General features: G+C 40.0%; 1 protein-coding gene across 9 annotated transcripts in view; it reads left to right on the top strand.

The window, feature by feature from the left end:
- LOC120959085 (tyrosine-protein phosphatase Lar) overlaps window positions 1–25418 on the top strand; it is a 226038-nt gene that overhangs the window by 5370 nt on the left and 195250 nt on the right. For 5 of the 9 annotated variants that reach the window (XM_049610036.1, XM_040382255.2, XM_040382252.2 and 2 more), the window contains exon 1: window positions 20616–21427. The exons of the other annotated variants lie outside the window; for them this stretch is intronic. The gene's annotated coding sequence lies outside the window, so the exon portion shown is untranslated. Of the gene's footprint in view, window positions 1–20615; window positions 21428–25418 lie in introns of those variants that run through there. 9 annotated transcript variants of the gene reach the window in all.

The raw sequence follows: 25418 nt of genomic DNA, 5'->3' as shown, positions 1-25418 counted from the left end.
CTACCAAGTCTAGCCAAAAATTGACCCACACGAATTAAGCGCTCCCCTGTTGCCGCGGGGGAAAATTCTAGTGCTCGACAAAAATTTCGAATCATGCGGCATTGCTCCGGTTCCTGTTGACAGTTGACGATAACTGGGCCCATTTCGGGTGAAACCATTTGATTCAATTCAATCCATACCCGGCAATGTGCTCGTGATTGCTGTGCTTCGCGATACCGGGATAGCTGCGAGGTTGTTTAAATTTATTAAAGTGGCTTCTATTGTTCCTCGCGTAAACCACCAGTCGATAAAGGCATTATGTAGACAATATAGCAGGCGCTTCGCAAGCGATTATTGTCCTCTAATAAACGAACATTCACAAAAAAAAATTTTGTCTGTAACATTGGATTGCATATGTGCATTGATGGGCACATTCTAGAAGCTCTTAATTAATATAAAGTTTAAATAGGCGGTAAAGATAAAAACTTTGAATTATTAATATTATTACCTTCTGTCACACTACCAGTTATGAATATTACAGTAAATGTCGTCAAATTGCTGTATTCAATTATTCAGTTTTATCTATAAGGCATCTACTTTTGCACATTAGACATAATGTTTTGACAATCTATTACAATGAGTAGCTTCTGATACTATGAGTTCCAAAATCTTCAGTTTCATTTTAATTATTAAATTTTATTAATTGAATAATTATTAATAAATATTAAATAAATTACCATACCTTCAGTGCAATCTACTAAGAACACTTCTTCTTCTTTTTTGGCTCTACATACGTTGTCGGTCAAGGCCTGCCTGTACCACTTGAGGGGTTGGCTTTCAGTGACTTTTTTGATTACCCCTCGTAGCAAGATAATCAATCCCACGTATGGCGGTACGGTCTATTTGGGGCTTGAACTCATGCCGGACATGTTGTTAAGTCGTACGAGTTGACGACTGTACAATGAGACCGGCACTAAGTACACACATGAATTAATACTTGTAAACAGTTGATTGTGTACTGTAACCGTGAGCGGTTTCGAGCACTCCTGAGACAGACCGCAAAGCGGTTGTAGCACCTGATAAGTAAGTAAGTAAGTATACTATAACATACAAGTTATGACAAATAGGCTCAAATAAATGAATAATTGATAAAGATACTTAATAAAATCGTTAAACACATGCACATTTTTGTGAAGTTGAGAATAAAATGATCGACAACGACTGTATTTTTGGTAATAGGTTAAAAATTACTTTTTGATTTCATCGTATCGAAAAGAAAGTGAACACATTAAATAAATTTTCAAGAGGAATTGTAAAATATGCAACTAACTACACATTGTTTTCTAAATTCAAATACATAAAACCAGATCGCTTGTAAAACTTTCGAGCAAGAGCTTTAAATAGTGCTTGAAAAATAGTTTGAATTGTTCAAAAGCATCAACCACCTGACGCACAAACCCTTTAGTGCGCATTATGAAAAAAAAATTACGTAAAATTGTACCCCGGAAGTTACTTGTTCTGAGATAATGGTTTTCGTCATCACTGGATGAGTAGAATGAAAATGTGGGGTCAACTTTTCTGCATCATCACTGGGAATGCTTTACTTTCAGTAATCTATCAACATCCTTCTGCTGCTGAATGGGCGGGATTAAAAGAGTATTACTTAATGTAAATAATTCCTACTTTGCATAATAACGATGTAAGCTCATGTTGTACCGAAAACGTTACAGCATGATGCGTTGAAGATTGTTTCACGAAATTGGTAGTAAAACATGGAATTCCAGAAACCCCGTTCGATAAAACTCTGCATTAATAAAAACATCCAACAGGCACGGATGCAACACATTTGGGACTAGTGCTGCATAGCTTACTGGAGCTTGTCTATCCCTCGTAGCTATACAGTCACAGCCCGGACCTTTGGGTTTAGTCAGAATTGTTGAAGTAATCTTCGCCATTTGGTTATTGGTGCTTGTTCCTTTCGGCACAGTTTGCTGAAGTAAAAGTAAAGAGAGTGCAAAAAAAAGAATAACCATTCAACCTTTCGAAGTGTATTGCAATCGTTCGATGTTGCTGGAACGGAAGCCGCATTGAATACCCCGTTACTTTCAAATCAAACGTTTGTGAGTCAGAAAACGCATGGACTTTGGGGAATACACTCAGGGACTTCCCATGCAAGGTTGGCCAAATTTTTTATTTATTTTGTTAAATGTGGTCTAACTCTCAAATAAAAAAAATATATATGCAAAATCGGAATATATTTTGTAGTTTAATAGGATACAGTTAAGTTATGGTATGAATTAAACTTAAGGTTTAAAATATTTCTTTTATAAATAAAATTCATTAAGATGTATTCATTAGTGCACTTTAGTAGTACAAGTAGAAGCAGTAGTAGTATTAGTAGTAGTAGTAGTAGTAGTATTTGTTTATCGAATAATTACATTATTTCGCGTATCACATTTAATTTAATTTACTTAAATTTACTTGCATTCACCATAACTAGTGATTTTTGATGATAGCTTTTATCTTGTCGACTCGGGACATTATACTGCCTTTTGCAAAGGCACGAATGTAGAAAATTTGTGTCCATTCTGTACCGCGGCAACATGCTGACCGTTTGTTCTACCATCATTTGTGGAGAACCATTTAGAACGGGTTTAGTCTTTGGCCATGGTCCTGTTTGCACCGCCACTTCAATACTGCACGGAACCATTCACCTGGGCCTGTGTGCGATGGCAATGCAATGCACTCGTCCAATTTTGTGTTGAAAAGCAATAAAGGAGTATGAGAGTGTACGACTGGTTATTTGTTTCGCTGTTCAAGCATCCAACATCCTGTGAGACTACTGGGGCAATAGTTGGTCATCGGTTGATCCTTTCTGACGCTTCATTCTCCATGTTGTGGGTTGGTATGATATGAACCGAAGCAAGAGGTATGATTGAAAATCGAAAGACGGAAAAAGAGAGTGAGACTAGGAGAGATAGATATAGACAAAGAGAAAGAAACAGGGTGAGGGAGAAGTATAATCGCCAGTCTGTACTGTTGGGTTCGGATAATAGATTGAATTTTTGGGAAATTTATTGCCATTTCCCGATAACTAATGTCCATGTATGATTCAGTAAAATTGAACGAATGCCAACAGACTCGACTAACTCGCAGAGCAGATAGAACACCTCGGTGCAGCTGGCTTCCGTATGGTGCACATACTGTAAACTACTGCGATATCTATGTTGCCATCCAAATGGTTGTGTGCTAGACTAGAGGTATGGTGGTCCATCGCGAATGCAATCAGCTTGACCATCGGACGAATTTTCGACGTGCCCCAGCACGTTATCGGCTTTCGGTGCCGGAAGTGAGCCTGGATTCTATGCTTACAAAGGTACAGGACTTATGTATCAAGTCTGTTGCGCTTGGAGCGCACATCGTATGTAGGAGCACCAGTTTATTGATAATCAATTCTTCCAGTTTCAACACTCCTTTTTAGTTGAAACATCCATCAAAAGCTTGGTCAACTCAATTCAACACTACCTTCTATCTCCCGCGTCGCCAGGTCAATATGTGCTGAAATGTCACTAGGATAAATGAAGGGCTCTCAAGGTACTATGAGGAATATGGCATTGTAGGCAAAGCCATTATTGCTCGATTTAATCGATTCGTTAAAGATAGACAGATGTGATGCGAGTGATCTAGGTAATGAAGTAGCAAACAGATGAAGGGATGCTGTAAGCGTACGTTACGAGGGACTTTATAAAACTGTTTGTTTAAAATTGTATAAAACTTTGCTAGCGGGATGTAATTATAAAAATGGGATTTATTTTGTTAAAAAGGGGTAGTTTTTTTTTTAATTTCACAGAGATAATTAATATTTTTATGCGAAAATGTTAAATAACTTGTACGAAAAGTGAAATGAAAAATATATCTTATATAGCTAATTATTAGCTTATTAAAATAATCCAGCGTATTCTTACTTTTGAACATTGAGCCAATTGAAATAAAAATTAGGATTTCTTTAATTAATTAATTAATTATTAAATTCAATTTGTCAATTAAAAAGGACTAAGTCTCGATTATTATCAAGATAAAATTTAACATAAAAAGATAGAACAAACAATTCATTCAGTAATCTCTTAGTATATGTGATAAATATATGTAAACACATATTTATATATTACACATTATTATAAATATATTTATATTTATATAGAACGGTGCAAACAAGTAGTCTAATCGATAGACACATCTGCTTCAGTAAGTCTGGACGGTATCGATTCTCATCTGGACCGGCACTTCCTACCAAGGGCTGACTATTCGATTGCGTGGTGCTAATAAGTGTAGGAAAGCCTGTACCAGTCTACATGTCCGCATAGGTTGCTACTCCAAAACATAAGATATCTATGAATATGTCCTCAAATATACATATGCAAATTGTAAAACTAAGAGGAACAAGACACATATATGTGCAAGAACCCACAAATAACACGGAGCCCCTATAGACGGTGAGAGTTTTCCGCAACAAACAGTCAAGTGAATGGTGGGAACTGGATTGACATGGGTGTTTCAATCAACCCTACGTACTTCCTCTGCAATTTTCCTAGTCGCTTATACCAATATTAATGTCCCACTTGTCGTTCATGAGGTCCCTTGCTGACGGAGCTCTCGGCGAAATCCCACTCCGCCCATCGGCAGAATCATCTTTGCCTGTAAATAAATTACAGAGACTTGTTTTTGTAATATGAGAGTGTGTTTCTTTTCTCTTCTTTCATAAGACAAATATTATTCATGCTAAGTATTGCTTATCATAATACGATTCGATGTATCACGAAGTATTCTTAAAGGTATGAGTATTACATAAATTTCACTGTTTACTATTCAAATTTGTATATTTATTTCGTTCAATTTCAGAACTAGTGTTCTGAACTTAGACACTCTTCTTCAACTTCTTTTATTTGGCGTAATAAGGTACGTGTTTATGCCGGTCTTACCTACTTATTTAGTACCGTCAGTGGTTGCTACATATTGTTGCTATATATTGTTAGTTGAATAAGTCGTTTTTCATCCAAAACATTTTAACATACTAATTTATGAATATTCTGCATTTTTTTTTTCTTTTTATCAATAACATTTGTATTGACATTACTTTATGGTATGTTAATAATTTGCCTTTTATGGCCTCTTCGCATTATAGCTCTTATAAAAACTTTCTAGTTTTTAATTATTTACAAGGATTACTATTAGGCAATGTTCGATAATTCGATCTGTATAGTTGGAAATTTGAGCTTTTCTCAGGGCGGAAGTGTTACCTGCGGTGCTGTTACATATTTTGTAAAAAAAATACAATCTTAACTTAATGTTAAAATGTACATTTCCGTTGTACAAGAGCATAATATTGGCTTAACATTCTTGCTATCTTCCACAGAGACCATTTCTCGTCTGGGTGATGTGTGTTGAGTGTTTCAATTTTCAAAATTTTACATAAATACCTAAATGCTTATAACCTTGTAAATGTTGGTGATAGAAAGCAAAAATGTAAAACAAGAAGCATGATCCTGAAGTCTGATGCCTTTAGGGTGTAATAGAAAATTTCTTTCACTTTACTTCTGCCGTTTGATGAGTTTTGGGTGCTTGATAATTCCTTTCCACACCGCACAGTCGATTGTCCCATTTTTGTGTCCGACTTTTATACTTCATTACTGGGTGAACGGTGATTCCACGAAACGACAGTTACAAAGCAGCGCTCTTGGCCACAGATGAAAATGCTGACGAGGTTGGGATGTACTTTTTCCTATTTCCTAAAAAAACACACACACAAACACAATCTGTAAGGAAGAATTGAGGATCCAAAATGAAACGCAACGAAACGCTGGCCAAGCAAGCGCTGTCACTATTCGTCCAGCGTTTGTTTTTATGGCTTAGGTACTCACAGATTTATCTTAATGGGTCTGCCGGCAACTCGTTGGCTGCTTTATTTCCTGGCGTTTTTACCTCTTGAGCGGTCTTTCTCGCATGTGCTATCCACTTGCGAACACATTCAGCCCACTCTGCTTACCGATGTTTCGTCCTTTGGCGTGGCCAGGCGAGGAGAAAGATTCAAGAGGATTCCTCTTTAAGCTGATTATTTCTTAAATGTTGTACACCCATATTATGGTTTGGACCATTCGGTGTTGTGGTGAAGTAGAAGCTGAAGAAGGGGAAGGAGCTGAGGAAGATGGGGCAATGGGGTAAAGGAAGCAGCGAACCCCTGCGCCTACGAGGCCGGCCGGGTTGCAATGATAAATGTACAGTAATGAGGCTTCAACTGTTTTGAGGATACTTCTACTACTTTCGAAATACTCACTTGAGTGCTTTTTTGTTGCATGTTTCACCAGTAATCGAGTTTCACGGGTGTTTTTTTTTTTTTGCTGCTCTCGTACTCCATTGCGCGAAGCTTGCGAAACCACCCAAATAGCCTGTACGAAAATGCCGGAGCGTTTTATCTTTGGTTTTATTCGGGGCTCCGTTGGGTTCCCTATACACCATGCATATCCGTGCTGAATGGAGGCTGGATCTCCGGTTCCCATAACGATGGAGTTAATTATGTGAAAAATGTTGACTTTTCTCTCGTTTATCCCTCTGTATTTCGCTACACTTTCATTGGCACCGGTGGCACGCTTGACCGGATGAAAAATGGACACAAAAAGCAGCATTCATCCATTTGCACGCCACGTTGTTTTTTTTCCGGAGTGCCTCTCTCTCTCTCTCTCTCTCTCTCTCTCTCTCTCTCTCTCTCTCTCTCTCTCTCACACACACACACACACACACACACTATATCTTTCTTTCTTTTTTTGCTGTCTATGTTGGTTAAAGGATGTTCGTTTCGGCTACCGGATATCCTCGGGGCCCTTGTTTGTTGCGGTGATTTTTGGTAGGAATTATTCATAGGCTTCAATTTTTTGTTGTTGGCCGGGTAGATAAACGAAAGTTAGTCAATGGAAATTAATTCCGGGCGCTCGTTCTCTACTGCCGTTGGGGATGAAACGAAACCTGGTACTTGAAACTATTGAAGAGGGATAGTTCCTTTACTTGTTTTTTGTCTAACGTAACAATGGATACAGATAATGATCATTACAAGAGATCATGGACAAACTTGGCAGATAGCTTGATCGTTGAAAATATGCAATTACTATAGTTGTTATAGTGCTAGCGAAGCCTTGAATAGGAATATGGCCTTCATTTACAAAGATGGTGAAATATACTGTAGAATCAACCAGGTTCTGAACGTCATGTGGTATAATTTATAGGTGTTGTCTTATTGTTCAGTCTTATTGAAACTGAATAATCATATAATAGATTAAATCCTTCAAATTTTCAAATTTGAAATTTTGCTTGTACTACTGTGCTGTTCTATACCCCACCCGTGCGCACTGTTGAATTAACTTAGCATGATCTTTACGATAATTCAAATGATCTTTACGAGAAAATTAATAAGTGTGAAAATTTTGTTGTTTTGTGAAATTAATAAGTGTGAAATCAATTCGAGCAGTTTTTTGTCTGTCACAACAGTAATTTAAGAGCAATTTAGCGCAACCAAGTGTTGTCGTTTGTTGTCGGTGAAAAGATGCAAATAAGAACAACAATTGTTTTCATTGTATTGTTTTAATGATCTTTTAGCGGAAGAAGACGTTGGCGAGATGTTCAAACCTGGGTAATGTAAAAATCACCCGAGAAATTGCGTTTATTAGTGCTAATTGTACAACACCTTCTCCGAGTATAGCGGCTGTTCCAGTCGTGTTTATTGAAAAAAAACATAGTAAACGTTTGTAAAACTTAAAGAAAATGATTAAATATAACCATATATAACCAACTACAATTTAATGCATTTCGAATTATATATCAACAATTTGGCTGAATGAATTGTAATAAAATAGAGGATTCATCAAAACTGCTCGAATGGGTAAATTAACGACGGCTAATTTGCCATTGAATTAGTCTTAAATTACCGGTAATTTAATGGTAAGATAGAGGTATTTAGCCCGATTCGCCTGGTTGGGATGTTCCAAAAGGTTCTAATTTCGCAAATAAAATGTTTAATACAATTCCGATTTCCCTTTTTTACACATAAAAAAAGTTGATCCCAAGAAAAGTACTTATCGTCTGATAGAACCCAACGATATAATAAATTTAATCATCAAGTTCATTAAAAACTACTCACGATAAATATATTGATCGACACTCGAGACTAAATTCAGGATACTCGCGAAATGGGATTTGCACACGAATTTATATTGATTCGACAAGTGGTCATAAGTGAGACCTTTTAAAGTACCATGTGTTGGAAGAAAATATCGAATCATACTATTTTTCTTATTTTATAAAGCTATTCCCACACAAGCTGTTTCATCCCAAAGAAAGAATAAATTTCCGTTTGTTTGTTTTATATATATTACTTTGAGAAATTGTAACCCCATTATCCTTGCAGCTTAAAATAATGTTTTATTACTAGTTATTTGACATTTGTTCATATTTGTTCTTTTTTGTAAAAAAACACGTTATCTTTTGCGAAGATTGTTTAATGTCATACACTAAGAATTAGTTCGGTATAGTTGTAGTCTTCAGTATCGTTCGACTCAACAACTGACATCCTGAAACTTTTCCTGCAAGTTTCATTTGTCAATAGCTCCGATAAACGGTGTCAGCTTCTGATCCTTTCTTCGCAACGTATTCGCTTTCCTAGCATAGTGAGAAACTTTCAAAATATTTCCTCAAAGTATTTTCGATAGAAATTAAAAAAAAAACTAACGTGACCTTTTTCGGTGCACTTTTTCTATTCACCTCGCATGCCTAGGGCCCGCCGACCATTTTCCTCTTTTGCGCTTTCGCCGAGATGCCTCACCTTGAAGTTAACTGGAAACTTTATTATAATTCGAAAGTTTTATAATTAATTTTCAACTAAAGTTGTCGTGCGCCCAACGCAGAGCGAGCCGTGTGAGCGTCAGTGAAGAATCTTGGTACGGGTTGCCCTAAGTTGCGTTTATGATTTTCACCGGTTTGACTGGTTGTTTTCACTCAAACCTTCCAGCGCGCAATATCTTCATCGCAATGGCACAAGCTACATCGCGCTGCGCCACCTTTTCTGTCGCTTGTTGCCAGTCCTTGGAAAATGCTGCACCGATGTCAGTTGCTGGTTAGCACTAGGAGAGACGACCCTTCTCATAAAAACCCATCCCGATACTAGCGCTCTGGTTGAAAATAGTTGACTAAAATAGTTGGAAGAGTTTTACCTTCGTACGGAAAGGTGTGTGCGTTTCCCTTTGTCAACCATCTCTACCTGTTAAATTATGTAGGTCAACTGTCTCTTCATTCGGTATCGATAAACTACACCCATCCATCCATCCATCCATCCGTCGCTAGATTGTTCGAGCAGAGGAATTCTGGGGGTGGTTTTGCAGTTTTTCTTCTACCAATACCGATCAAAAACATTTTCTCAATACTTTATCAAACACTGCCAGCGAAGTCACATAAGAGTCTGACATTTGGGGAGAGAGGGTGAAGTTTATGATGCTATTACGCCTGGATCGCCCACCGCAAAAGCTAGTGAAAAATTGAATTCCGCAACAGACCGTAATCAGAAGAACAAACACCAAAGTAAGTTAGATGGAAAATAATAAATGAACTCGCTTCGTCACACAAACCAGTTTCGAGTGGATTTCAACCTCCCTCCCCCCACCCCCCCCCCCCCCCTCGTGCCACCATCAACTCGTGCCTCTTGCTTCCTTCCGGTTTGCCGGTGTCAAAATGTCCCGTTTTTCGTGCTGAATTGCTGCTAAACTAGTGACCGCTGCTGAGAAGGCTTGTCAAAGCGGAAACGTGCGGGACAAATGCTTCAGAAATCGTTCCGTGAGTTTGACACAAATCATTCATTCGTGTCCTTTTACGGGTAGGCGAAATGGGGTAGAAACACAAAATGAAATGGAAAAAGAAAGGAACCACTTCATCCGAAGCCGAGGCCGTTCACACAGTAGCTATGGTGCCATCTCGATCAACAGCACAGGATGTTCAAACTGGGAGACGTTAGCAAAAACCACAACAACCGTTCGTTGTCCTCATCTCCTGCGCTACCCCTCTTGCTCCATCCTCCTTCGCAGCAACACCGAACAGGTTGATGAAGTTTTTGCAACGCTTCAGTTTCGTTTCGTTTTTCCTCTCTTCATCACTGACCATTTTCCGGTCGTGAGCCCAAAACTGTCGTTATTTCCCGGACGGTGTCTTCCACCAAATCCTGAGCTTCTTCGCATCGTGAGCAGGCGATTCGGGGTGGAAAAAAAAATGCGATGGCCGTACAGCACAGTGAAAGCCACATTTGTGGGCGAAAAAACGCTCTTTAAAACCGCAGCACCGTGTGCCGCATGTTTCTAACTGGAGCGAAATCGGAAACCGGTGTTCCGTGCTGTAAGTAAATATTTGATGATCATTGATTTCTGATACTCATCGCACATGTTCACTGCGGATAAAGCCGAGTGCTTCAGCCGCTGAAGAACACTCACACGGGGATCTCGGTGCGAGGGCAAAAAAACACACGAACGAACACGTGACTACCGTACAGCACTAATCCACGTGTATCGATGCTCCGTGTGAGTGAGTGTGTGTGTGTGTTTGCATGTGGTAAGGCAGTCAGCCGGAAACAAATTTGTTCTGTTGCGGCGTCCTTCCGTTATCATCGGGTGAAAAAGAGACAAATAAAACAGCACAATCCAACGCAGAAAGCTTCTCTGGCAGGACAAAAGGTTGCGCATTATGGGTGGTTTCAGTCAGGGTGCACTTGGGACCGTTTGCGAAGACGGCCGTCCAACGTGCTCAACAGCACTTCCGATCATAATACATCAAGCATCTCGGGCGTTCGCCTCTGCCCTAGTAGGAGTATCTTCGTCCCTTCTCTGATGCGGTGCAAACGATTATGTTCATTTAAAATAACACCGATTGTTCTGTGCCGGCCTCGGAATATGTATGTCATAATCGATGGCACAGAATGAGTAGAACTTTATTTTTAGTTTCCAGCTCAAGCAGAACCTCGCTATCCGGTTCGTTGACATCTCGCCGCCTTCATGTTGGGAAGGAACGGGAAATTTGTCCCTGCAACCGCACTAGGGTTGTGGTTTCGAAATAACATCAAAGCACGATACTATGCTTGTCACATTTATACGCCGTACAAAGTTTGTTCGTCTTTTTATCTACCATCGATCTTCCGTCCAGGGATGATGGGAAAGTGATATTTTAGGAGCAAAAAAGTTTTAGTTCTGTGAACAATTAATGAACAATCAAACGAATAAAATACTATTTCAACATATTTCGATAAAGCTAGCCGTGTAACAAAACAAGTGCCTTGCTGAACACCTTCAGGTATGTCATAAAATGTTTTCATTTATTTTTGTTTAGTATTGCGTTTGTTTTATTGTTTAGTAAGTAATGTTTGTTTTATCTACATTAAAAATTGTTTGAAAAAAACAAAAAGCGTTATTTCTTAAGCAAAATTATGTGCCACGAATATTGTTTTTATCTCGATTCCAATTATTTATTTATTATTAAGGTATCGAGCCTCCATGGCCTACAAACCAGAGATGAGAAAAATGAAGTTTTTGTCGGAATCGGTTCCGGTTAGCTCCGCAGTTTTCTGGAATCGATTCCGAATAGTAGGTCCCGAATAGTTCCCGGGATCGATTTCGGAATCGACTTCGGAATTGGTTCCGGAATCGGCTCCATAATTGATTCCGGAATCGGCTCCATATTTGATTCCTGAATTGGCTCCGGAATAGGAATCGGTTCCAGCTTCGACTACGGAATCGAAATCGTTTCCGGAATCAAAATCGGCTCTCGAATCGGAATTAACTCCTAAATTAGAATCGGCTTCCAAACGCAGTCAGTTTTGGCATCGCCATAAAAATAGGCGTTTGGTTCCAAACATACTACGTATTGATAACCGAAAAAATAAAAAATACTTGCAAAAGATCCATTCTCATGGAGATTCAAGGACTGATTTCGCTTCTAAAACTTCTTTTTCCAATTCAAGAACTAGTTCACATTCCGGAGCTAATACTAATTCTGGAGTTATGATTCCGTTAACGGGGCAAATTGCGATTCTCAGGTCAATTCCGATTCCAGAGCCTATTCTGATCGCGGAATCGATTCCGGAGCCGACTTGGGACTCGGCTACAGAGTCAACTCCGGAGTCAACTCTGGAATTGGCTCCGGAGTCAGCTTCGGAATCGGCTCCGGAATGGGCTCCGGCATCGGCTACGGAATCGGCTCCGGAATCGGTTCCGGAATTGATTCCGAGCACAGAATCGGGAAGGTCCGATTCCGAGCTCCCATCACTACTACATACAAAATTACAACTAATGTCTTATAAACTATGCGCTTCTCAAATAAGACGTAATGCAGTATGAATATGACATTGTACATTTCGGGACACTAAAGGACAAGTCAATAAAATTTGAATATACATTAAAATTCTTAGACATCATTATGTATTATTACATTTATGGAATGAAAATAATCTCTGTTTGCTGGCTAGGCTGGCCGTATAAAGGCTTACTACGCTTATTTGTACCACGAATATCCAGACTGTCAGTCTTTGCTAAATGAGACGGTCTGGAAAGGAACCGAACCGAACAAAATAAGCATGGGCTGATCGACGATTTCCAATTCATTATTTCGATTATTAGAGGGTTTTCCAATAGAATAAATAACGTTTGCCATTGAGCTCAACATCTTTAATTTCGATGTCAATTCCTCCAATTCCTTACTAATGCATGTATCCTATTCTCAACCCATTTTCTTTCGATGTCAACATCATTTGAAAGACGAATGCGAAGGTGTGTGAGGAGTATACTTGACTGCGAAGCAGCAAGAATTGGATTGAGAATCAATGCGACGAAGGCGAAGTACGAAGTGATGAAGGCTGGTAGGATACGATGGCTAGGGCATGTTATTAGGATGCCGGACTCATGTTCCACCAAGAAGCTGTTCAACAGCGACCCCAAGTTCGGCAAGGCGCGCAGTGGAGCACAGCTCGATGGCTGATTCAGGTGAAGCAAGACCGAGTGTTTACATGGATGGGAGGCTGCAACTAGGGACTGAGCATCAAGGAGAAAAAAAAATAGACTAGGCCATGAGAAAGAGAGAGAGAGAGTAAGAGAGAGAGAGAAAGAGAGAGAGAAAGAGAGAGAGAGAAAGAGAGAGAGAGACAGATAGAGAGAGAGTAAGGAATCATATATTCTCCATATTCGAGGTGGGATTTAACGGGTCCGAAACCTAGTGTTACAAAATTGGAAAAAGTTTATGGATTCGAATTGTATGTACGATGTTGACAATCGTTTAACGTGTTCGAAAAATATTGTTACGATATTTAACTGGCTTGAGAAATCCTGTAATGCGACCCGCAATATCCTTGAAAAGGTTAAAGTAAATGGCATATTTTTCTGACTAATCAATTCAAACTTTTACGACTTTTGAAAGACGAAAATCAAAATTAATTAGACGAAATTTGTAGAAATCTGATATATTCAGTTAGCATTTGATAGTTAATACGAGAATTGAAATTTCACTCATTCTAAAGGTAGCGTCAAAATGGCCCACAACAACATTAATTGTGAAGCAATGCGACCTGCGAACTGGAAAGATTGGAGACCACTGTTCTATACGAAAGAAAAATATAGCATGGCTTAGTGTTTGCATATGCCTTGGTAGTATAAGGAAGTCGTTTGCTTAGCCATGTAACCGGGCTGAAATAACCAGTCCTAGTATAAATACCATTCGCAGTTAACCGGATTTTCTCCGCCCGCTATATGAATAGATCTAATGAATCAAACAACGATCTGTAGTAGTCCCGTGTACCTTCACAATAGTTCACTGTAGTCTATGTTTAGTTCTCCGTTTATAAGATGAACTCAACTGTTAATAACATGGCGCATGAAGGAAAGAAAAGTGCCCTCCAATGGGCAAACCTTTTGTGCGGTTTTTCTATAAAATCCTGCTGCCAATATTGGCCGCCACTGCCACCCGGTTTGTGTGTATGTGTGTGTATGTGTGTTGTTTGACGAAAGTTTTACATAATCGCTTTACGTTGGCCCCGAGCCTGGCCAAAACCGGCTCGGTTAGGTAATAAATCTTTTTGACTTCTCCATTGTGCCGTAAACAACTCTTCTTAAAAACGCTGGAAAAGTATCCCCACTAGAGACTCGTGCAGAAGTCACACACAATAGCACCGTGAACAGCTGAAGCTGGAAAATTCATTATTTGCGTACTGATGCTGCCCGACACGAGAGCCCGGCTGAGATGGACGATTAGAGTGGAAGCAACAGCACACAGCAACAACAACAACAACAACAATGACAAAAAATATGCAAACTTTTCCCGCTTCGTCGAGAGGTTCCTGGAAAGCGACGGTAGCCCATCGATGCATAATCGTTAGGAAACATGGGTCCAGGTCGTGCGTCTGGGACTCTCTCTCGCTCTCTCTCTCTCTCTCTCTCTCTCTCTCTCTCTCGTCCTGTAGTGGTGTAGGACACACATTGGGGCGGAATCGGGACTGGAAAAAAGACGCCGAAACATAAATAATGCGACCCATAATGGGACATCATATTCAGAACAATCGCGGTAGCTTTCGGAAATCCATTGAAACTTTCCATTACGGGGCGAGAAGTGGTGGTGAAAAGCGTGCGCTTTTCTTTGGCTGCTGGCGAAGCACAGACAAACATACACAAACACACACACACAGAATGGCACGAAGAACGAGCACTAAAGAGCTTTCTTCTGCCCGCGCTTTGTCCGCGCTTTCGGATGGAGCAACAAATTCAAAGCGTCCCGAAATTTTCTCTGCCAGATTTCAATGCTTTTGGCCGAGTGTATGTGTATGTATGTGTTGGGGGAGGGGGTCATCTTTGCCGCAGCTTTTACTTTTCCTCCTCTTATCAAACACTTTCCACATACGAGTGATGCCGTTTGTTAGTGGTGGCTTTTTTGTTGTTTCCACATATCTTGTGTCAGGTTGTCTTCTTGATGCGTCATCCTCTTATTATTGATTTTGAATTTCCATTTAAAAATATATATTGAAAAAAAACCCTTGTGCATACGATCGATTTTGCTTCGCTTCAGTTCAGTGTTTTGCTGAATCGTACCCCGAACTCGGCAACTTCTTTTGAAAGTGATATCAATTTTGTTTTAAGTTCTCCTTCCGTTTTCTCAACCGGCTCATTCCGTTTCCCAAGACGGTTGATGGCTTAGTGTGTAAATAGCATAAAAAAGGGGCAGAAGAGGAGAAGGAGGAGGAGGAGTTCTCCGGGTAGCGATCCTGGGTGAAATGAAAAACTATGAAAGAGATAACAATATACGAACACAAAGAGCTGCACAAACACACAAAGAAAAACGTCACTATCAGGCAGCACTGAACCCCACTGAAGATAGAGCACACCTCAACGTGCGGTGCAACGGGACGCAGTGGATCGGTGATGATGAAAACGAAAAAAGGACACGTTGCGGCGGCCGGGCAAATGGAACGGCAGAAGTATAAATGGTATTTTCAGTGAATAATACCCATTCGCTGTAGTGCTGCGCGCAGCCCGGATCCTTTCCGCGACTAGAAATGGGCGCTTAGTAGTAGCAGCAGAAGCTTTTTCTTTTCTTTCTCATTCTCCTCTCTCTCTCTTATAGATTTCCCTCGTTTGACGAATGCTTTTGTGCTGTGGTGCAGCGCTGTACATTTTTTATTGGGTCGTTCATGCATTGGCGCAAAAGAAAAACTATTATTTCCGTTCTGAAGATTCGACGAACAAAAAAGTAAAAACTTTGTGCACCATTCTTTATGTGCACTTACGGTTTCATTCCATCGCTAACATACAGCGATTATTCTTATACACAGCAACGCATTCAATGATGAGGCATTCCACCAGCACAATCGTTCCAATCATGATTGGTGGTAAGGGAGTTGGGTTGGGGGGGGGGGATGTTTTGTTAATAGGTATAACAAAAAATGATATGCTTTAAACAAACAGTTTCCCTGCCCGTCTGCAATTGCGCTGCCTGGATTGTGCTCAATTTTGCGCAGTCAAAATCGTTCGTCCGAGCACGACTGATAAGCACGAGATGTGCAGGGACCATTTTTTTTAAACCGTCTTCTTACCAGCGCAAGATAGAAATCGACACCGTGAACAATATTCTATTTTCCCTAATCATGCCTCCCCTTTCGAACCTCCATTCACTTACCATTCCTAGCTAGCTCCATCCATGCCAATGCAATGTTGAACGGGGCATGGTGGCACAATGGCTCACTCGAAGCACTTATAGACGAATGGAACCGACCCGTTTGCGACCGACCAAATGGAAATGGTACGCATAAAGCCCCGAAGATGGTGTCGCTTTGACGGTTGTACATGCATTTGTTTCTCTTATGCTGTATTTTCTCCACCCCTTTGCTCCAACACCCATTGATTACACAGGTTTTCCTGCCCGGTTTGTGCCCCTTTTGCGCCGTTCGCTCAGTTACAACTTTCAATAAGGATTGGTACGGTGTCATGTTGGGTATCGCTTACCAAAAAAGGACTAAAAGTAGAACAATCGTCTGGAACATCTCAAAGGAACGCGCTCCTTTCAAAGGGCAGACGTTTGGCAGACACTATTGGAAAATGGGTAAAGATAAATGATGCACCGGTTTTGGGGATTTTGATAAATGAGTATTGGCTGTTGTGTAGCTCGTTACCGTGCCATCCAGCAGTGATGGGGAGGTATTTGTTCGATGACACTCGATTACATTGCATTTGTGTTTCCGTTCAATTAGCAAAGCTCCGAAAGCAGCTTACGGAAAGTAAACGAAAGATTGCTTCGGCAGTTGGTGGGAAGTTGTACGATGGTGATGTTTGTGAAAAATATAGTTTCTGCATTACGAAGCGAATTGTTAGCTAGAATATAATAGATAAACTAACGGCATGTCAGCTTGAAGCCACTTGAACCAGCATATGATGTTGTGAATTAGTAGCAGGTAGTTAATGTTTTATTTGCTAAATTATGCTCATAGTGAAGGATACTAATAATTATTTGAATAATTTAGTGTAAAAAACGACAAAGCCAATGAAGATACAGTCAGCCCAACAAGTATTCGTCTAGCTGAATACTTTGTAGAAAAAGGCGAATTATGGCTGCAATAGGCATGAGTTGCCAAAAGTATGATCAGGTTTGATAAAAGGACCATCAATGCGCACGTACTGCTAAAAAATTATCATTAAATAGTGCAATAACAACTAAAATATTTAAAAACTATAAAAAGTCGTCTGATTGGCGCACAAAAAATATTCGTCTATATAGCTTTTTACTCATTTACGCTGGCCAAACATTATGCACATATGAATTAATTTTATTATTATCAATCTGCCTAGTGCCTTCATTCTAAATTAATGCATTTCAATAGCACTTCAAGCGGTCAGATAGGCACTTAGAGGTGGGGGAGTTAAAGGAATGGAACATGATGGCGAAAATCGTATCTCATTCCCGTGCATAACCTATCCTACCCATTTTTAAAGGTTACAAAACATATGAGAGGCCTCATTGCTTCATTTGATCAGCATTTGGCAATTTCTGGACACTAATTGTGTGTCAAACTATCATGTAAGCAGTCATCATTTACCGTTTATGTAACGAAAGAAGCGTTTGAATGTCCAAAAAATCAAATATAACCCAAGAATCAGTGCATTTTATGATGGCCAATAAGATCAGGAAAATATAAGGATCACATTTGGTTGATGGGCCATGTTTCATTTCATTGTAGCTGGTCATGTTATGGCTTGAATGGATGAGTTGTTACAAAAATGTTTTGTTTGAATAGTCTCACACGCAGAGAGTGGCCAAATATGGTAAGCAGCATCAAGTAATTCAAAAAAATCATTTCAAATTAGGCTCTACTAACATATTAACACAAGTTAAACTCTAATAACGAAAACAGTCTACTAAGATGCAGCAGCAAAATCTCGTGTAACGGTAGCACCATGATGTCATGATACTAGGACTCAGTGAGGAAAGGTGAGCTAGAAAAATGATTTAAATTTATAGGAGACGAGATTGGGAAACACATTCATGCAGTTCATGCAGTTGCAGTACTTTGGGTGCCAGTTCTGAGAAATTGTACTTAAAAAGTACCACATGTGTTAAGCTCAGTCGAGCGAGAGAACATACAAGGCATTGTCATTTGCCCAAAACACGAAACCAGCTGAAACTATACTGATGAAAACGATTTGGTAGACTCTCAATATGATATCAATTGCAAATGTTTCAATGGAACTAGGCCACGTGATCTGGAAATGCAATATTTCTCCCAGAGATTAATTGCAACAAGTCTTATAGGATGAGTGGGTCAAAAATGCGCCCTGTTTTAGGTTCAATTGAGCTATGGCATTGGTCACTAATAGTCATAAATGCAATAAAAAACAAGATCAAGACATATTTTGATTCCATAACCTTTGATTTCTTACGCATATTACGCCAAAAGTCTGATAGACGAATACTTTTTGCGCGCCAACCAAACGACTTTTTTTAGTTTTTTTAAATTGTTTTTATTGCACTATTGTAATGCTTATTTTTTAGCAATGCGTGTGCTTTACTTTTAGTAACCCATGCCTATTGCGGCCATAATTCGCCTTTTTCAACAATGTATTCAGCTAGATGAATACTTTTTGGACTGACTGTACATATTTGGATTCTTCCTAGAAATCTGAATCCTTTCCTTAAAGATCACTATCTTGTCAATGTCATTTCGTTTTTTCACGCCTGAAAGAACCCTTTCACCTACCTTTGAATGCGTTACACCCCCATTGAAAATGGACCCAAGCTGTGTCAGCCACTTGTTAGCAAATGGTGCTTCATCTTAGTCACCATCCTGCATTCGGTGTGTAGGGCACTTTTTTTGTGTGTGTAGTGGCGCGATACGCTGCTGCCTATCCGATACCTTCATCGACAGTCGCCATCGCCTTTGCCACTGGAGCTTCCTTCACCGCTGATTAAGTTCTCAACTTTCTCATTATCATTTGTCTCGCGGCGAGGGCACCGACAATGTGTTGGAATCTGCCCGATTGCCAGCATCCTCCATCACCATCAACCTAGTAGAGATCGCTTCAGAGCAAAACCCCAAGCAATGTCGGTTGAATTGCGGTCGATAGAGCCGTTCGGTACGTTCGCTGCTGAATAGGATAGGGGAAAGGGTTCAGAAATTGGAACCGTAAGGAGGCTAAAGGATTGCAATGCAGACTGCAAAATGAGGGCAAAAAATGGCCCTCGAAGAGAAATAAAACGAATGAGGAACGCTTGATCATCAAATATAGTCCCGTGACGGTGCTAGATTCCTCATGAGATTCTCCACTACGAATAGCTCTGCGGCGGTAAGCACTGGACGATGGCACTCGACCGCCGCGAACGTCATGACTTTTTTATGTTCAACGCGACCGAGGCGCCAGACTGGAAGGGGTGTCGAAAGCATGACACGTTTCAGTTGTTTCCATGCTGCTACACGGTGTGATTAGTTTTTGCGTAGCCTAGATTGACATTGATTTGTATGGTGGGAACACAGTTGCTGGTGCAGTTAGGTGAATGTTGATAAGGACGGCTCTGGCTCATGGTGTCAACGATAAGACCCGAAGCGATGATGATTTAATATTGGTTCGTTTACATAGAGTGTTTCCTTCGGCAGATGTGATGCTATTTAGAAAAGAGAGTTGTTAAAGTTATTACTGTTAGTTCAATTACAAGCTGTGGTGAATTAAATATTATTAGCGTTGCTCATTTTGAATCATTTGCAGACACACGTGTTTTCGTGCGAATGCAAATCAGTATTAAAACAAAATTGTACAAAAAAAAATTCCCATCCCATAGCCATATATTTTATATCATTTTAAAATTAATCCAAGCAAACAATCTGATTTGAATGCATTACACGAGATGGTATTGGTGTTTTGAAAGCTTTGGCATTTGCTGTTTTTTTCTATCGTGTTTAAATTCCTATGCTTTGAAGGAACCGTCGTTTCAAAGCAGCGCGCATGCTTGAGCAAGAAAATAAAATCACGCGTAGTATTTTTCAAGCAAACTGGTGTGTTATTGCCGTGGTGGTGTACATTTGCGTTAGAAAATAATGTTCTTGGTAAGTTATTGATAATGAAATTGTAAATGTATTGATAATGAAATTGTAAATGTATGTCGTATTCATCTCGTAAACAACCATTTATTAAAAATTAGTTTATTTGAAATTTTAATCAATTCGATCTTTTTAACCGTTCCTGCTGAAAAAGAAAATAATATTGCAGAATATTTAGCAACGACTCAATATGAATCCATGTTTAGGTTGAGTGATGCTTTTTTTAAAAAAAGTGTAATACTTCTGAAAAATAATAAAATAGTATAATACATCTCACTGCTGCTTTATTATTTTACTAATGCGTAATGTGATTTCAATGACCACATTTAAAATGTTTCTGTGACCAATGATCATTTATAATAATATCGTTACCGAAAATCATAAATTTTAATTTGTTTACAACCGTTCGTAGATATTGGAGCTGTTAGTTCTAGATTTTGGATAGGATCGAAACAATTCCGGACCGATTTCAGAATGACAGCTCCAATCCGGCGTGACCATCACTATCGTGTTGTTATAGTGAAAAAAATGTTTATTGTAAATTGGTGCTGCAGATTGGCCGTAAAACAGTGATTTTGGCAACAATTGGCATAAAATTCGCCGTGCAACTCAATAATTACATCTTATCGATGCGTTTGAATGAGTGAAAAAGTGTGTGTTCTTAGGGAGGAAATAAATATCAGGCTCGAAAGCGTCATGTTGTGCGGAAAAGTGTATTATGTTGTCTAGCCGTCATTCGCGTTGGCGATGAAAAGTGTATACAAATTTGTGTACGGAGTAAGAGTATTGATTTTTCCCATCCTCTCGTAATAATCTGTGCGATGCCGGATGATGCCGTTCAGTGTATCCGGTTCGCGAAATGAGTAAATCGATGGTAACATTTTGGGGCAACGGTGGAAGTGATAATGTTGCTATAAAGCATAGTGTATCATAATAACGCTGTCGAAAAGAATGTTGTGAATGTTTCCAGTTGTGCGTGGGCGAATTTATGCGTGAAGGCGTTTGGGGCGATTGCGTTCCGCAAACGGGTGTGTGTAGTGGTTTGCTGTGTTTGATGCACAAGTTTTCCTCCTGCTGTTACGTTCTGTAGCTTGGCTGTAGCGAAATCCGTGTATGAGTGTGTGTGTGTGCGTGTTTGTGTGCGTATGACGATGACGAGCTCAACGTTCAACTGAAGCATAAAAACATGCAAATTACAGTGCTGACCCTATGCCGTTCGATCTGAGCGAGTGGTTAGCGAGATACAGTTTCGTGCATTCTTTAATCGGCTTAACTGAAATTGCCCGATTTTATTGAAATATTCCGCACACGGTAAGCAGCAACGAAAGTAATTATAAGAACCCATCAAACAAGCAGCATTTCTTGTTGTAGGAAATATGAAGCAGGGTTGAAAGTGTGAAAGGGAAGAAAAAAAATCATACATGATCGCTCCAACATGTCTTGACGTTCAATGAACGGCCTTGGTGCAGGGTTTGTTTATGTGTCCATTTACGAGTACCGGTTCTAAGATGGTTATTGCAATGCTGATTTTATTGCATTGTTTTTTTTGTATAAGCAGCACATATTTTATTATTATAGTTATGGTTTGCTTTTAATATGTTTGTTGAATATTTGGCCAAATATTGAATGTTGTAAATGTTTGGGCGTTTTTGCATGGTTGTATTTGATCAAATGTAGATTAAAAATTTATTTTAATGATTTGTGTAATGTATTTCAAAATTATGCGATACTTTTAAAAGCAACAACATAGCAATAGTGAGCTACTAAATCCTATTCATCTCGTTCTTAACAAACAGCTGACGAATAGTTAGTGGAACGCAAACTACTGCTATAGCATAATATTCCTGATATTTTTCCTCCCACCAAATCACAATCCTTGAGCATTGAAACATATAACTGAAATAAGAAAAATAAGAAGAATAAATACCCCGCGAGTGCATAAGCGGAAGTAGAAAGTGAATCCAATATCCTACATTAACCGAACGTCGGCCGTCCATACTGGCAGCCACGTCTTGATGGCACATTTTTGGCTGTAAAAAGCTAACTTTACGTTTATGCAAAGCTTTTCCCCATCCGTTTCGTTCGTTCGCACATCAAAAGCGGGTGTCGATCGAGCGGCAGCATTTCCCTCTTGGCTCGTGGTGGTTTGCTCATTATTTTCCTTCCTTTCGGTGTTGCGGCTTGCCTTTCCGAGGAGTACATATTTTTACCATCTTCTTATCCCTTCCGACGCCGTGCAAAATCGGCAGATCGTTCGTTGAAGCGTTGAGTTTTTCGTGCGCTCGTTATTACGACAGTCTTTCGGCGCGGGGCCGCTCCAACAGCTCGCGTACCAAGATGGGTGTTTCGGGTCGCAAAACATCTCTTCGTCGAATACTTGCTTTCGGTTTCTCCTTTCCTTGCTCTCCTTTTCCCGCAGGGATCTTACTGCTGAAGACTGAAGAGTTCCGGGTGCGTTTTCCGGGAGGGTTCCGAATAATTGAGAGTTTTGGCGCTGGACAGTTGGCAAGGCAAGGGTAGCTCCCGCGCAAGAGGGTAGAGGAAATGTGTGGAAATGGCAGCAAAACTGATCTGAATATAAAAACCGCATTTTTATGGTTGATTTTTGTACCCTCCTCCACCTTTGGTGTGGTGAAACGGAGTTGAGAAATTCTGTTTTTGTTAGCCGCTAAAAAGCAGAGGGACGAATCTTCTTCGATGCGTTGCGTGGATAGGGATTTGAAATCAAACGAAACCTTCGCGGCTTTATCCCTTTTCCGGCGAGCAAAGGAGAGGGCGGAACGAATCATCAGTATCAAGATCCTCGATCTGAATATAAACCCAGCTTATCGCTAGAAAGGCCGGCAAGATAAGAGCGTGGGGCAAAAGTAGCACTGCTGCTTGGTAGGAAGCAAACCGTAGAGCATCCACTCATTGTGGGAAACTCAGCACCAGAAGGAAATGGTTGTATGAACTTTGTCACGTGTCTGGGAGTTTGGGGCACTGTTTTACTCGGCACTTGAGGTAGGAACTAAAAAAAAGATGTTGAAGAAGCCGCATGTCGTTTTCTCGCGGTTATGGGCTTACTTCACGTTCCGATTGAATGTGCTTTAGTTTCGTTTTGTTGAAATCTTCTCCATGCCAAGAGAGAAGAGTGCGGCTGTCCAGCACCATTACGAACAGCAGCACGAACAGCAGACACACACACACACACACAATGGTTGGCTTACCGGTGCAATACTAATTTTATTTAATAATGTTTGCTCCATGACAATGACGACCGTCGGCCAAAACCCTGGTCGCGCAAGTGTACAGCGCGAAAGAAGGAATGAAAATTTCAATTAAATGGATGTGAATTCTAATTCAACAAATTAGTACTTACAATTAGATCATCGTTCTTTTTGGGCCATTTTGCTTCGAAGTGGAGCGTGGACGGAATGTTGAATTACGAGCTGAGCTCGTGTTTCCACTTGAACGATGGTGCAGATTTGCAAGACTGGCGTCCTTCCTGTGTTCAGAAACGACTTTTAAGATTCGAAGTGAGCAGTTCATTTCCTGCAAATATTTTCACGGAACTTGATGTTGTTGAATATGTAGAAAAGCTGGTTTATAATGTTTCAGGGAAAATGGTTGAGTGTGGTCCATTGAAGTATATAAAGTGCTAGCAAAGCCTTCAATAATAGCGTTCTCGGAGCAAATGCTAATGTTCGAGGTGAATGTTTAGTCTACGTTTCGAAGAACACGTGTCGCTTAGAATGTTTTCATAAAAATTCTAAACTATGTTGGTATATATAAAGCGAATCGAAAAAAGGATGCTAGAGCAGAACGAGAGTGTGGAAACTTTTGAAAAAAAAAGTAAACAAATGCTCTGACATCCTTTTTGGGGATGATTTTAGGCTAATCGTACCTTCTAGGAATAGAGGTAACTGTTTTGTATAGGTATGTTTAAAGGTATATGCGTCAGCGGTGCTTGTTTTGTTTATGTTGGATGTTTATTCTTACATTCGCTGAACTATACTAAACGCCATTTAAAACTTTGTGTGTTGAATTGGAAATGTGATTTCAATTGATACATCAAATTGATGTTGGTTTGATGCATAGAAGGAGGGTGGTTTCGCTTGCTAGAGTTTGTTGGATAGCATTACATTGGTAATGCGTTAAAATCTTCATAACGGTTGATCAGAACCGCGGGAAGAGCTGTTTATCTGTTTATATCTTTTTTTTACCAATACGCACTCAGAACATAAAGAAAGCATTGTTCACTCAACGACTAAGAATATCTAGCTATGTGGTGCATTATGTGGCACGTTCGTTATGTGCTGCACTGCTAGCATGATTTAGCTTTAGAGATGTTTTCTTCTTTTCAATCAAACATTTTTATCACTCAGCCGTTGATGGTGTGAAATACGATTTTATAGCTGCATCTTTCTCTCTTTCCAATGTATCCATTGAAGTCCATTGGGTTGTGTGTGTGGCCAAGCGTGTGTATGTGTGGGCGAGAATATCTACGGTTGGAAAACTGTAACCGTTTGCCGTGGGTTTCGTTCCTATAAGATGGATGGCATTTTCAGTCAGGTTCTCTCTGGATGATGCCTTTTTCCCCGAGCCTTAAGGGGATTTCGGATCTTGCCCCTTTGATTCCATTGAAAACCAGGGTAGACGGGAAAATGTGTGCGGCTGTTGTAAAGGAGGCGAAAAGGTTGATGCCGCCAAAGTCGTTCTTATTCCGAATCACATTGGACTGAATTGTGTATTCCTTCGGTTATGAAATAAAGTCGGGAGTCGAAAAATCCACTTGCTAGAATTCGATCGGCTGTGGTGAAGCTGCGGGAAATTTTGTGAGCAGCGCGGCACGTACGTACTTGCGTTTGTGCGTGTGCATGTATGTGTGTGTTTAAGTAAATAATCACAATCCCTAGCTTTCGGGGCATATTGAATTTTTCGTGCACGACAGACCATTCGCGCTGTATGCTGCTAGTGTCTATACTCTGGCGTGGAAGATGGAGAAAATCTAACGCAAGCCGTTGATCTTGTCGCGACATCATCATCTGCAGAATAAATGGAAGCTTGTGGGTAGATCCCATCTTCGCGGTTGAATTCATGGCCTGGCGCCCAGCGGCTACGCGAACGGGTCTGGCTACAGATGTAATGTAATAATTCTAACTCGTTTGCTGGGTTGCTTACGGTATGGAATGGGAATAAAAAAAAGAAAACAAATGAGAACACATATCAAACATCCTCTCACATTGGAGCACGTGAGCAATTGTAAAGACAGTTGCCCCTACCGGGAGGAACCCTATTTTGGTGCGTACTGGTATTGTTT

This window comes from Anopheles coluzzii, chromosome 3, assembly GCF_943734685.1.
Source record: "Anopheles coluzzii chromosome 3, AcolN3, whole genome shotgun sequence".
Taxonomy (NCBI): domain Eukaryota; kingdom Metazoa; phylum Arthropoda; class Insecta; order Diptera; family Culicidae; genus Anopheles; species Anopheles coluzzii.
The sequence above is the reverse complement of the archived record's forward strand: the minus strand, read 5'-3'. Positions and strand labels throughout refer to the sequence as shown.